Raw genomic sequence first — 15,778 nt, 5'->3', positions numbered from 1 at the left:
TTTGGTGTAGTGGGATAGCTGTGTTATTACAAGACTTAATGACAAAGGAGTATTTATGATGAGTAAGAGAATGGGGCAATAAGAGTAAGAGTTTGTTTTTTGTGGGATTGAGGATCAGTAAGTTTTTTGAAAGCCATTGTTCAGTGGAAAGTAGAGCTTTTTGGGTTAGGGAGTGTAGGTCAGAGATGTTGTTGGCTGTAGAAATGATTGTGGAGTCGTTTGCATATTGTATGAGAGAAGACTGATAGCATGAGGTGAAAAAATCATTGGTGAAGATGTTGAATAAGAGGGGACCTAAGATGGAACCTTGTGGAACACCAGTAGAGATAGGCAAGAAAGGAGAAGGGGAAGAAATTTGCTGCAGGATCAGAGGGGAAGGCTATATCAAAGCAGACTATTTCTAAATGGATAAGCCATTGCATTCGTTGCTGCTACTTGCACCATGGTAAACCTGTGCCCAAGGGGATCAGATCCCATTCCACCAGGACTGCCTCTACTTCAGTAGCTTTTCTCAGAGGGGTCCCTACCAGAGACGTTCTAGAAGCTGCTACTTGGAGCTCAGTTCATACCTTCAACAAAGCATTATCATTTACCTCTCTTCTCTAAATCCAGGGCAGGCTTTGCCACTGCAGTCCTGCAGGGCCTTATAGCTGCTGCTAATGCCGTTTAGTTCCATCCTCCCAACCATAGCTTTGGGATTCTACCCAAATGTAATGACTGCAACAGTGAAACATGAAGAACATAGTATAGTTGTGTACACTTACCATAAATGTAGAAGTTCGAGTGTATTCGCTGTTGCAGTCTGGATTACCCACCCGCCAGCCCCCCTTTCTATACTTTTTCTTTCCTTCACTATACCCAAAAGCCTTTGTGGTGTATTTGCTTTTTAGTTGAAGGTAAATTTTATGTTTCTAAAGTGCATTTATATATTTACAGTTTATATATATATTTTTGCTCCCCATTTGGGGGGCACCTGACATCTGGGGCAGGAAAGACTGGTTAAAATGGCGTTGGCTGCAAGTTTTATACCCCTGACGACCTGACGTCATGGAAGAGGAGACAGCAACTGACGCAGGACCCAAGACTTTTGTTATTTAGACTGACTGAGGGCAGCCTGCCAGCAGATTACCCAAATGTAATGACTGCAACAGTGAATACACTCGTTTATGGTAAGTGTGCACAACTGTACTTTTTAAAAGTTCAAAAAAGAAAGATTAATTTTCCCACTTCTTGTTGCCAAGGGGAGTGTAGTTTTAGTTTCATAAAGCATTTCCTGTTTAGGAAATCATCCCAAGCCTAGCCAGTGATGTCTCACTGGTAGTGGGAAACGACCAGTTCTATTTTTTGTCTGCCTGCTGATGTAGCCCACTTATTTCATCTTACCTGTTGATGGGAGCTCAAGAAGCTTTTTACTCAACAGATTTATGCCTCCAGGTGAAACTGGTTCCCAGTTTGAGCACTGTGGTACCTGCTGCCACTTTAGTTGAGTAATCTAGATGTGGTTCTGTACATCAGGCATCTGTATGACCTAATTTTCATTTATTCTGTGGTCAAGGGGCATGTGTAACTTATTTCTTTGCATCATATCCTTGTGAAATGCAGTGTTGTAGCCCAGCTCTGGAAAGTCTGGCAGTTTCTTAAGCGAATAATTCATTTCCCTCAGCCACTACCTCCGTGAGAACTTCATTGTAGACAGGCTTGCAAATTTGCCATTTGAACTGTTAAACTTGATAACATGGAAATTTGTTTCTTGGATGGCTGTGCTCCTTGCGGCCATCACATCTGCATGTCTTGTATCTGACCCTTTGACACTTGTGTGTAGAGTACTATGTCTGTCTTGCGGAAGGCTAGGTTGTGCCTTCGGACAAATCTGTACATCCTTCTAAAGGTGGTTTTGATTTTTTTTTTTTCTGCAACCAGTTCATCTTACTCTTAGATTTCATGCTGATGGAAGAAACTAGGGGAGAGGATAACCTTCACTTCCTGATAATACACTGGCAGCACAGGTTTTAACTGAGGTGGCTGTATGAATATACGAAGATGATCCAGCTATTAATTTCCTGTGTTTTAGGGAGAAAAGGTCTTGCAGTTGCAGAGCATCTACTTTTCAAGTGGCTTGCTGACAGTATTGTTTTTGCCATCATTTCACCATTCAGTCTTTGACAGGTATTGCTTCCAAAGGCAGTTTCCCCAGAAGAGTGGCTACCACACCAGAGCATACTTAAGCAGTATTTCACTTGCAGGAAATGGGCTACATATACTTGCTCCTCTTTGCATGTCTTTTTTTTCTCAGCTGCAGCTCTAAGAATTTGCACCAGTCTTGGGCAGTCTTTTATCCTGGATGCAGTTGTATGAGCTGTGGTCTGGCAAGTCATCTAGTGCCTTCCAACTTAGTGGTAATGCTTGATATTTATTCCAACTAGGGACCTGTCATAGAGGGACATTTACTGTAAATATGACAGACCTTCATTGTGGGTCTGTATTACTACATCAAAAGACCTTTACACCAAACAGCTCTCCATCAACACGAAACAGTCAAAATTCACTTCCGCAAATCGTAGAATTTTTCCCAGGGCAAGGAAATAGTCAGCCATCTCCACAACTTTGCCCTTTTCCCCACTGTAGTGCGATCTTGGAGTTTGGTATATATATTTGGGGGCTGTATTGGGGGTGCAGGCCCCCACTTGGGTGGGTTTGATTTAGTGCGGTGTGTGTGTTCCGTTGTGGTATGGGACAATTGTTACACTGTCCTAGGAAAAATTCATTGATTCGTGGAAGTGAATTTTGACTGTTTCTTGTTGATGGAAAGGTGGTTAGCGTGAGGGTCATTCAGCATAGTAATATAGACCCATTCATTTTATATCATTTCATTCAAGAATGGAATTACTTTTATGGGTTAAAAGTAACTTTCTTCCATCTCTCCTGCAGATGAGTTGGTCTTTCCCAAAATCTGCTGTTGGATTTATATTATTGTTAGGTATGAATTTATTCTGATTTGTTAAATAATGTGAAGTCGTATCTTCTTTATTTCATGATTTGCTCACTGTTGGGAAGGGGTGATGTAATGCTGTTTCAGGATGAGCATGCATATGCAGCCAGTACCATACATTGTGTTGCCCAAGTGTGTAGATGCCTCCAAAAATGGGGTTTCAAAAATTAGATTCTGAGTGCTGGTGATGTAGTATGTAAGTCTGTGCCCTTCAAGGTGGGGCCTTTTGTAGCATTTTTTTATATATGTTTTGTTTGTTGGCTGAGTAAACCCGCTGGACACAAGTGCCCTTCTGTGGGGGAACTGGAAGGACTGTTGGGTTAATTAACTTGCCCAGAGTCGCACAATAGGTAACTGGAGGTGAAAGGAATAAAATCTGTATTTTTTTCATTATTTTTTTATATATTTTTAAGAGCAGTGTTTATTATATCATAGAAATTTGTTGTCTACTGTATAATCCCCATGCAAGGTGCACTCTTTAACTAAACAATAGGCTGCTGTTAATTCCATTTAAAAGTCTCTCATTTATATATTTAGAGAGTTGTAAAGTCTAAGTCATTCTTGTTCACAAAAGTTGATCAAGTACCTGGCAGTTTTTCATTACAAGCTTTCTGATGTTCATCGTGCAGACAGCTGCAGTCATAACAGATGGGTTTTCCTGCCGTCAGGCAGGTCCTCGGTCGGCCGAATTCCAAAGTCTAGGTCCGGCGTCGGTTGTCGACGCTTCTTCCCTGATGTCAGTGTGACAGGGGTATAAAAGAACCAGCCAACGCCATTTTCTTCAGTCTTTCTTGCTGCATGGTGCCCGAAGCAGAAGCAGTTTGCAAGTGCCGGTCAACCAGCTCCTGAGATTACGAATATTTTGCAACCGAAGTCTTCTTGAAAGCTAAGTACCCCGTTGGGGAAACTTTTCTTGCCTCAGACCGATGTCAGACAAAGTTAATAATTGCATTTCATGTGGCAAGCAAATACCGCATAAGGATTTTCATTCCCTCTGCATTCCTTGCTTAGGCCCAGACCACGATGTCTCGGCCTGTCGTTTTTGTGCTACATTCAACCGACGCACCATTAAGCGTCGGGTGGAGTTCGGCCAACACTATTTTGGCAAAAAATTTAACTACATTATGTCGTCGGATACTCCGACTCCAGTTTTGAGTAAAAGACGCAAAGATAAGGACCGACATACAAGGTCCGCGGCTTCTACCGACACCACGCCAAAGCCGACTACAGGTGGTCCGGTTCTCAGTGAGGCGCCTACGCAGCCCCTAACTACCGAAGACACTTAATTGGCGGTGTCTACTGTACCCGAGGTCGCAGGCTCTTCGGCCCACACCCCGACTACCGATACCGAAGCCACTCTTGGCGGTTAAACTCAGAGTTTAGACAGGTCTGCCACCTCTCAAGGTGTCTTCAGGCCTTTCTCTTCTTTTTCCATCAAGGCTTTCACTAAGTCTAAAGCAGCCATGCATACTAAGAGACAAGCTCCACAGGGCCCTTCCCAAGGCCCCATGCCTAGAAAGCAGATGCTCAAAATGTCTGAGGATTTGATTACTCTTATCAGGGGTTCTCAACCCCCCCGGACAAAAGGCCCAGAGTGGAGGAAGAATCCCCCTCCTCAGACCAGGCCTCCATTATTTCAGAGCATTCTGATGACCAGGAACAGGCATACTCCCCTTTTGAGGATTCTGATGCAGAGGAGTCCATTCCCTCTGTCTCCCCCCTGAGGATTACTCTTTTGGGGAAACCTTGCATACCTTGAGGGAACACTTCCACTGGGAAGGCCAAGAGTACTCAGACTCCAAGAAAAGGCTTAAGGGACTTTCTCTTGCTCCCTCAGCACAGGCCTCTGGCTATACCTCCTGTCTTAGACATTCTAGATGATGTGTATTCGAAGGCCTGCCTTAACCCAGACTCTTTACCTCCAGCCCCAGTCAAGCCTGACAGGTATTACCGGGTTCCTGACTCTCACCAATTCCTATACAAAAGCCATGCGGCTGACCCAGAAACTATCTCACAGGGCCCCAAGGGAATTAAGGCCTCCACTGCTAAAAATCCATTACCTTCAGAAAGAGATTCCAGAGCTTTAGAAAGGTGGGGGGAAAAGGTATACACCTCGGCCACCTTAACCATGAGGGCATTAAACTGCCAGTTCCATATGTTAAAGTACCAACAGTTTCTGTTATCACAGTTGAGAAGCAAAATGTCACAACCTGAACAACCAGACTTGAAGGAGTTGCAGGATTTGATGCATAGTGCAGAACAAGTGGGTAAACATACCTTGCACTGTGGTTTTGATGCTTTAGAGGCCTCATGTAGAGCTGCTGTTACAGGATCAGTCATACGTAGACATGCCTGGCTCAAAGAGCAAACCTTACCAGATCATGTCAAAGCTAAATTACTAGATGCCCCTCTGCAAAAAGTATTATTTGGTGTTAAAGCTGAGGTAGTATTAAAGAAAATGGAGGAAAAGGCTAAATCAATGCAAACAGTGAAAGATTTCCTACAGGTACAACCTCCACGTTTCAGTAGAAATTGGCCTTCCAAAAATTGGTCCTTTCCAGCCACGGACAGACCCCAAAGAGGTAGATACAGGTGCCCGAGGGGCAGAGGGCAATCTCAAGGATCGTGTAGAGGCAGACAATGGCAAGCTCCTACACAAAGAGGTGGTGAGGATAGTTCACAGCCATTCAGAAAGCAGACCCAATGACTTTCCCCTTTGCATGCCAAGCAAGGCTGAAATGGCAGCACCTTTAGGCGGAAAACTGGCATTATTTTCGAAAAATTGGCATATTGTCACAAAAGACAAATGGATCCTGGACATTATAAACAGAGGCTACAGATTCCATTTTCACACCCTTCCAAAAATGAGAGGCATGCCAAACCTGCCACACAATCAAAGGGCAGAGGCACAAAAACAAATTTCAGATCTCATGGACATGAAAGCTATTCAAGAGGTAGGTACCTACACAAGAACAAGGTCAAGGTTTTTACTCCAGACTATTCCTGGTACCAAGGAAGGGAAAAGATTGGAGACCTATTTTGGATCTATCCATCCTAAACACATTTTTACTCGTGCCAAAATTCAAGATGCTCACATTACAGCAGCTTCTTCCCATGCTGGGCAAGGATTCTTGGCTGGTAACATTGGACCTCAAGGAGGCATACCTGCATGTCCCAATCAGACAAGATTGCAGAAGATACCTCAGATTTCTTGCAGGTTCAACCCATTATCAATTCTCTGCATTGCCCTTTGGCTTATCTACTGCGCCCAGAGTATTCACGAAATGCCTGGCATCAGTAATTGCCTACTGCAGACTTCAAGGGATACAAATATACCTATATTTGGACGACTGCCTGATCCAAGCGGACAGCAAGCACATACTTCTGAAACATCTGGCTTTTGTAATAATGTTGTTGAATTCTCTGGGATACACAGTCAACAAAAAGAAATCAAGGTTAATACCCTCCCAAACAATAATTTTCCTGGGTGCCAGCTTGGACACAAACACTCAGATGGCCTACCTCATGCCAGAGAAACAGGGGCAACTAACTCAATACTTCAGAAAACTAGCAAATTTCACCAGGCTGACTACAAGGAAAATCCTGCAGGCTCTGGGATTCATGGCATCTTGCATCCTACTAATCCCATGTGCAAAGCTGCATATGAGGAAACTTACCTGAAAAACCTATGGTCTCAACACAGCCACAGTTTGGAAACAATAATACCACTGATTCCATGTCTTCAAAAGGAATTTCTGTGGTGGGCTCAAGCATGCCAAAGAAACACAGGTCTCCCATTCTGCAAGCCTCAAGCAAATCAAGTCATCACAACAGACGCCTCGGACTACGCCTGGGGGCGCACATGACAGATCGGTGCATTCAGGGCAAATGGTCCCAAAAAGAAAAGCACCTACACATCAATCAAAAGGAAATGCTAGCAGTAATAAATGCTATTATAGCTTTCAAATATCATCTGCATCCAGGTCAACTATTGATAAGGACAGACAACACCACAGTAATGTGGTACATAAACAAACAGGGAGGAACCCATTAATACCCCCTATGCAGGCTGGCCATGTCTCTTTGGAACATGGCTCTGGAATTACAAATCGAACTTCAAGCACAGTACTTGCCAGGCAAGGAAAACACGCTGGCAGACGACCTAAGCAGAAATATGACAGATCCACACGAATGGAAGTTGTATCCTCAAGTTTTTACAGAGATAATTCAAGCATGGGGAAGGCCAGACATAGATCTCTTTGCCTCCCACAAAAATCACCAATTGGCAAAATTCTGCTCAAGGACTTTTCATCCACAGGCCTGGAGTGTGGATGCACTCTCAGTTGGACAACAATGACAGTTTATGCCTTTCCACCTCTTCCTCTGCTGCCCAAAGTTCTATTAAAAACCAGAGCAGACAGACCAAAGATGATTCTCATTGCTCCAGACTGGCCAAGACAACACTGGTACCCACTCCTGAGGAGCCTGACGCATTCCCCACCATGGACCCTACCTCTAATGCCTCTTCTTCTGACTCAGCACAGCTTCAAAACTCTTCACAGTCAGCTGAAAACACTCAATCTGGCCGCATGGAAGATTCCTTAACTTCACAACAGACCCTATTCTCCAAGGAGGTGCAGGATGTCATTTTGGAGGCCAGAAGGCCTTCTACTAGAAAAGCTTACTCCGCAAAATGGAAACGGTTTTGTGCCTGGAATGAGAAAAAGGGCCAGAATCCTGGAAAACTGAATTTACCTCAAATATTACAGTATCTAGCTGAGATGCTAAACAGTGGACTTTCATTCTCCTCCATCAAAATCCATGCCTCAGCCATTTCTGCAGAATACAACACTGATCCTCCTTTATTCTCTCACCCCCTCTTAAGACAGTTCCTCAGAGGGGCTAAGAATATAAAACCCCCAAGGAAACAACCAGTACCTGCTTGGGACCTCAATTCCATTCTAGAAAAGCTGACCTTGCCTCCTTTTGAGCCAGCTGCCTCAACAGAATTGCAATATTTGTCCTGGAAAACAGCCTTCCTTCTGGCTATCACCTCAGGGTATCGGAACTACAAGCCCTCATGGCTGTGCAGCCTTTCATCATTTTCCATCAGGACAGAGTTTCCTTACGAACCAATCCGTCCTTTATGCCAAAGGTAGTATCCAGGGTAACTTTGAATCAGGCTATCCACTTACCTACCTTTTACCCTAATCCTCAAAACAAAGGGGAGAGACTACTACATTCCTTGGACATCCACAGACAGCTGCGTTATTATTTGGACAGAACAAAGCCTTTCAGAAAATCAGAGCAACTCTTTGTGTCCTATGCTACAGGTGCTCAAAGGAAGCCAATTTCCAAACAGACAATCTCAAAATGGATAGCCCACTGCATACGCTTTTGTTACTCTTTTCATGGTAAAACTGTACCTGCAGGCATCAGATCTCACTCCACAAGGGCCACAGCTACCTCTGCAGCTTTCCTCAGAGGGGTTCCTACCAAAGATATTTTGGAAGCAGCCACTTGGAGTTCTGTGCATACCTTCTCCAAGCACTATCACCTTCCATTATACTCCAAAACTAGAGCAGGCTTTGCCACTGCAGTCTTGCAGGGCATCCTGGCTCCTCCTAGTTCCTCCTAGTGCCTACCACCCCTTTTTAGCTCTGGGATTCTACCCATCTGTTATGACTGCAGCTGTATGCACGATGAACATAGTACAGTTTTGTACCTACCATAAATGTAGATGTTCGAGTGCTAATACAGCTGCAGTCCAGGTTTCCCTCCCTCCATCCCATCTTGGGACAGGCCTTTTGGCTAACACCTCCTCATACAACCTGATTGGGGTATTCATTTATGGTGTATTTGCTTGCAACTACTGTTTTTTGATTATATTGCATTGCATTATTACATAAATTTTTGCATTGCCTTCCTTCTGGGGGTACCTGACATCTGGGGCAAGAAAAACTGAAGAAAATGGTGTCGGCTGGTTCTTTTATACCCCTGTCGCACTGACGTCAGGGAAGAAGCGACGACAACTGACGCCGGACCTAGACTTTGGAATTCGGCCGACCGAGGACCCGCCTGATGGCAGAAAAACCCATCTGTTATGACTGCAGCTGTATTAGCACTCGAACATCTACATTTATGGTAGGTACAAAACTGTACTTTCAGCAATTTCGCTACTAAACATTGTGTCCCTTCATAGTTTAACAAATATTTTTCTTAATTGTTTACAAAACACATTAAGACCATTTTTGTAGAATAGTTTATGTAATGTATTGATCTTATAAGCTATGTAGTTTGTTTTCCACATTTCTTACGTATGTATATTTGAGTTCTGTTGTGCTCAGTCTTCACTTTCTTCCCCATTAGTGCCATAGAACAGATCCTGTCTGTTCCATTTATTAATAAGTGCTTTCCCTTCTTCCTTCTCTGTTCTTTTTTTTTTCTTCCATCGGTTATCTCCGATAGCTTTGGCTTACCTGTTTTCCATTTTCTTGCTTTTGTTATTTTAGCAGCTATTAATAACAGAAAGTGCAAGGCCTACACTATTTAGATTACTGTACTTTGCACCAGCTCAACATGAACATAACCTTACTATGGTTTAAAGTTTTCCCAAAATTTCGTTGATGGCATTTTTTTTCTTTTTTTAAATTTTTTTTAAATTTTTTGAATTTGGAGCATTTCAAAAATGTGTGCTCCTAAAAGATTTCCGTTGAGTCATCACATTGTCTGTAGCATACATTCTGTCTGCAGGAATATTGTTTCTATTCTTCCAGGTGTGCGCACTTGTGCATATATTTTCAAATTAATGTTCTAAACTATCTTGACTTTATTGCATATCTGGGGGCCAAACCGACCTGGTTCTTTTCCTTTTTAGTTGGAGATTTCCCCAGTCTTTAGCTCCAGTCATGCCTCAGTTTTATACTGTATTGACCCATCAACTCTGCCATTATTTTGTATGCTCTGTTTAAGATTTTTCTTTTAAATTTAGTGTCTGTTCTTGCTTCTGTTAAACTGAGCTGGCTACAATGGATTTTATGATAGTCACTGTGCTATCTCAGATCATTTTGTTATCTCTGATGTTAGTCCTATATAAGTCAACATATATATCTCTCACAAGTTAAATGTCTGTTTAACTTTTCCCTAGATTCTTATTTGTTCCCAGTATCTTTGATTTTAGTCATCCTGTCCATCCAGCCTGATAGATGGCTCTTCAGGCCTCTTGTCAGATCTAAGCCAGCAAAACTGTTGCACCAGCCTCAAGCTTTAAGTTTTTCAGTCCCATAAGTCATCTATATCGCTAATTACCTTTGCCATGTGTCTCGCCATATAAAGCAAAGTGCTTCACCTTCTGTTTTCTAGAATATTTTCGGGCATAATTTCTTAAATATGTTCTTTCTTGCTAATATTTGAGCTCCTTTGAGTGAACTTTCTGGCTGTCTATTTTTTTTATTTGCTCAATGCTTTCATGTAAGTGTCAGACCTTTAGACTATATATATATATATATATATATATATATATATATATAATTTATTTATTTATTTATTTATTTATTCCAGTTTGGTGACCGGGGAGGTCCACTGGGCTCGAGAGCCCGTTTTCAGTGGAGGCCCGGGGTGAAAAGCTCCACAAAGTTACATCACATATTAAATTACCACATTACATATTGAAATAAAGAAGAATCATTTGCATTACAGTCAGTATGTATTCTTACAAAACACAGCAGGTAGAATAGCAGATGAATAGGTATCATTCACTAAGTAATTAAGATATTAAAGAAAAATTATCCAGGAGGATGAGAGGCACAGAGGATGAGGCTGGGTGCAGATATTGGTTACAATTAATAGTCTAGGTCTATGAGAGAGATTAGAAAGTAAGGAGGTTAGCCAGGAGTGAAGGAAGAGGGGAGCTTGGGAGGTATGGGGTGAAGAGCGCAGTTACATTTTCTGTGAAGAAACAAGTAGGAGTGAAGTTGTCTTTTGAAGGTGTGTAGGTTGTCACAGGTCCTCATTGGAGAGGGCAGGGCATTCCATTTTTTAGCTAGGGCAAAGGAGAGTAAAAGCTGATCAGCTGGGCGCTTAGGTTTGTGGATGGAAATAAGGTTTTGGTGAGTAGATCTAGGGTCTGGGGAGGGCTAGGGGGCTATATGGTTGGAGGATATTAGATAAAGCGGGTCAGCTGGTGGGTTGAAATAGTAATTTCTGGGCTGAGACAATGTGGAGGAAGTCTAGTTGATTGGGGAGTTCAAGCCAGTTTAAAGTTTGTAGGGAGGAGCAGTGATGAGAGAAGGAGTTTGCTTTTGTGGCAAATCTGGAGATTTTATTGTAGCATACTTCTAGTTTGGAGGTAAGGATGGAAGATAGATTAGTAAGCAGAGTAGCTCCATATAGAAGAGATGGGAGGAGGTAAGTAGTGGCCAAGGTATGTCTAGTAGAGGGAGAGAGGAAGTGATTATTCCTGTACAGTAGGCCATGTTTTATGTGGGGTTTTTTGATGTTAAGTTGGATATGGGTATTGAATTTTAAGTGTTCATCGATGGTGACCCCCAAGAGTTTGGCGGAGGGAACAATGTCAATGATAGAGTTGTTAAGGCTGGTAATTTGAAACGAGTTTTTATCAATGGGAGTGGATTTAGAGGGAGTGAATAGGAGGATCTTAGTTTTGTTAGTGGTTGAGAAGGCAGATTGAGTTAGAGACTGGAGTTCAGTTTGGTTGGAGGCAAAGCAGATCAAAGTAGAATTGTCTGCGTTTTAAACAATTTTGGTATTAGCAATGGCTTTGTGGAAATCATTAATGAAGATGTTAAATAGTAGAGGGCCAAGAATGGAACCTTGTGGAACCCCTGTGGCGGTGGGAAGGAAGGTGGAGGAGAACTGGCCCCATTTCACTGCTTGGGACCTGTCTAAAAGATAGCTGGAGAGTCACGAAAGAGTTTATGGGGAGATGTTGAGGTCAGATAGATGGTTTAGTAGATGGGTGTGAGAGATGGTGTCAAAAGCTTTAGATAAATCTAATAGAACAGATGAAACCAAGTTACCAGACTCTCGAGCTGAATTGATAGTGTGTAAAAAGGAGAGAAGGGCTGTGTTGGTATTGTGTCCAGGGCGGAAGCCGTGTTGGGTAGGAGAGAGCAGTTGGTGTTCGGTTAGGAATGGCATGAGCTGCATGTGTATGCATTTTTCGAGAAGTTTAGAGATTGGAGAGAGGATGACTATAGGGTGGAAGTTGGAGAAGTTACAGTTTTTGCCACCCTTGTGGAGTGGAAGAATAAAAGCAGAACACCATAGTTTGGGTACATAAGACTCTAGTAGTGATCTATTAATCAGGATGCTGATAGGGAGAGCAATACTGTCAGAGGCAATTTTAAGAAGGTGGAGGGAATGTTGTCAGGAGCATTGGTGCAAGGATTAAGTTTGGAGGGAAGTATCTTTATGATGTAGGTGGATACAGGTTTAAGTTCAAAAGTAGGGGGTGTGGGAGGAGAGGGGCAGGAAGCTTGGGAGGAGGGGGGGGTAGGGGGATGTTATTGGGGAAGGTTTTGGTTAATTCAGCAATAGAAGAGGTGAAGAAGGTTTTAAATAGTTTGCCAATTTCTTGGTCAGATTTGCTAGTGTCAGGACAAGGGTTATTTGTGGTACCAGGTTTGAGAAGGGAGTTAATAGAGTTCCAGAATTGTTTGGGGTTCTTTGTGTGATTTATTTGTAAGTGGTTGTAGTAGGATTTTTTGTCTATAATGACTTGCTTTTTGGCTAGGTTTATATGTGTATATATATATATATATATATATATATATATATATATATATATATATATGTATGTATGTATGTATATGTGGGTCTGTTTCAAAACATTGAAATCTCATAGCATTGAATTTTAGACACTGAGGCCATAACCTCAAAAACCCAAATCAGTGAAAACTCAGAACACTGAAACTTTCAATCATAAGATTGAAAACTACAACGCACGTGTAAATAACATCCCCTCCACCTATAACAACACCAAACTAAGAAACACACTTTTTACTATGTTTCTGTAGGGGGACAAGTCCCCCTGCATCCCCCCATGTGGGGGGCTCTGCCAAGATGTCACTACAGTGGAAATTTCCTAACCTCACAGTATCGCGATCACCATACAGAATGTAAACATAATATCTAAATCACCTACCCGTATGGTCTAAAAACACGTACAGATTGGCAAAATAAATACTTTTTCCTCCACTCACATGTCCCAGCACTTCTCAGAACACTAACTTAACTTCCATGAAAGCAATACATCCATATGTTTACATTCTGTATGCTGATCATGTTACAGTGGGGTTAGGAAATTAACTTTTTTCCACTTTAGTGCGATCTAGGGAGTTGGTATATTTAATTTACAAGAGGGGGTGCAGAAATGTAGTAAAAAGTGTGTTTCTTACTTTGGTGGTGGTATAGGTGGAGGGGATGTTATTTACAGGTGCATTGTAGTTTTCTGTGTTATGATGCACATTTTCGGTGTTCTGAGTTTTCATTGTTTTGGGTTTTATATAGTCTCGATGTTTTAAAATTCAGTGTTATGAGATTTCAGTGTTTTGAAGTAGACCCGTATAGATAGATATTTAGTGATATGCATGTGCACACTTACACACAAGTTGCATCTATGTGAAAGGTAGGAAAGTGATGGTGATATCTATCTCTAATGTCTGTTGATGTGGTTTGTTTTTTTTCTTGGTGTTCTCCCTTTGTATGAATAAGGAGAAGAGCATCTGTAAATCCCCCAAATGTGAGCATAACATTCCCCCACAAGACATACTTGAGTATAGTGTGCCAGGGAGTGGAACATTTTTTATCTGTTGATTGTTCCATTTGTAAGGCCTTTGGTCTGCAAGCTTTGTCTGACTGAAGAAACAAGTTGATTTTAAAGGGTTTGCTGCTACATGATACTAAGGCAGTCAAACCTAGGAAAGAGGAAGAAAGAAAGTGATAAAGAAGGAAGTAAGGACAAAGACAAAGCTAATTATAAGGAAAAGGGTAAGAAGCAAAGGCAGAAAAAAGACTGATGAAGTGGCTGCTTCATCGGATCCAAAACTTAGTAAGAGTGGAGTTGGCCTCATCTCTGACCCCAGCCAGACCTTCTACTTCAGTTCCCTTGTTTCAGTGCTGATAGTGATCCCAAACAGGTCATCAGAACATTTAATCAAAAGGACTTCTTCCAAGAGGGAACTTCCTTGTTTCCCTTCTTGGCCTCCGGCTTCGTCATTACCCTCCTGCAGGTCCTTCCCAAGTACTTCAGATGTGGCTTGAGAAGGCATTACAAGGCCTCTGTTAAAGACCCAGATTGAGATGTCTGTCCTGCTGTCACCCTCTGACTCTGGGGTGGGGGGGCATGTCAGCCCTACCTTTCCCATATTATCTCCTTGCCAGCTCCATACTTCGTCACCAGTGACTCAGGAGCTTACTCTCCAGGTCTTGGTACCTTGAGGCTGACAGATGTTTTGACTTCAGCCCGGTTATTTCATTCTGACACACTCAACACTGAGACCTTTGGAGTCGAATGAGTCTTGGAAATAGCTTTGTGATGCCTAGTCTTCAGCACTGTCCCTGACGCCCCTCATAATGGCCCCCTTACGATGTCAGAAACTTTGGCTTTTCTGGTGTCTGCACAGATCTCTTCCTCAAGGTTATTCACTATGTTGATCTCAGGGTTGCCTTTGTTGGTGGCATCCACTTCTTGCTCAGGGAGAGTGGTGCAGACAGTTGTGGGATCGGCTTTCAAGGTTATGGGGATGATTATATCTTCTCTGATGAGAACAGTCTTGCAGATGATTTCGGCATTAGTTCCATCTCAGGACATCTGCCCTTCTGTGTCTAATCCAATCCGTGTGTCCCAGGGTCACAGAGCCAGGGTACTGGTCTCAAAATAATCTGCCCAATTGCATTAAGAATTCTGTGAGAAGTTGGACTCACCGTATTCAGGCATGCAAGAGGAGGCCTATTGATTGCCCTGTATTGTCAGTCACTTAAGATACTAATTTGGAGTGATTGAGAGGGACCCCCATCTAGTCCACACCAGAAGATACCACATTTAGTGAGATCCTTGAGTTAACACTTTAGAGGGGATCTTGGCTAACAGATCCATCTCCTCCCTATGATGAAGAGATCATTTTTGAGGCCTATCACTCTTCACCCTTTGCTTCTTTAGTAGTACCTTCTGCTGACCACCTTATTAATTTGGCCACCAAAAGAGTATGGGAGGAGCCAGACGCATCAGAATATGTTCCCTGCAAACTGAGCAAAATTCTTAAATTCCCCCTCCCCCAAAAAAAGGGACAAGCAGTTTTGGTCAGAGAATAATTGGGTCGACTTTATTAATTGTGGCTGCTGTGACAAAGAAAGAGCTGGCAGAAGATGCAGTCACTGTCTATCCAATGAAAAAAGGTGTCTTGGGTCTTGGACAGGATGGATAACAGGTATATTCTTCAGGCACTTTCTCTGTCAAGGTCTTGAAGTATGCCACATACATGAATCACTTTTATTTTATTTTACATTTGTTAACCGGGAAAGTCCGACTTGGAACGAAGCCAATTTTCAGCGGAGGCCCGGGGAGAAAGGCTCCAGATGCATGTCTTTGTAACACGTACAGGAAACGTGTTTCAAAGGGATATAGCAGAATAACCTTTCACATCTTTAGCCACCCACATCAGACTCTAGGAAACTGAGACCACTTTGGGCTCTATGTTGACTATCATGGAGTTGGAGCTTTTCTCCTCGGGTCTCCACTGAAAATGGGCCACAAGCCCAGTTGGGCAA

At 42.6% G+C, this 15,778-nt stretch overlaps 1 protein-coding gene across 4 annotated transcripts in view; it reads left to right on the top strand.

Annotated features, from left to right (window-relative positions):
• UBN2 (ubinuclein 2) overlaps positions 1–15,778 on the top strand; it is a 2,968,476-nt gene that overhangs the window by 1,708,187 nt on the left and 1,244,511 nt on the right. The window lies entirely within an intron of this gene.

This window comes from Protopterus annectens, chromosome 1.part1 (genome assembly GCF_019279795.1).
Source record: "Protopterus annectens isolate FY-2018-M chromosome 1.part1, PAN1.0, whole genome shotgun sequence".
NCBI classification, from domain to species: Eukaryota; Metazoa; Chordata; order Ceratodontiformes; family Protopteridae; genus Protopterus; species Protopterus annectens.
This window is presented reverse-complemented; position numbering and strand designations above follow the sequence as displayed.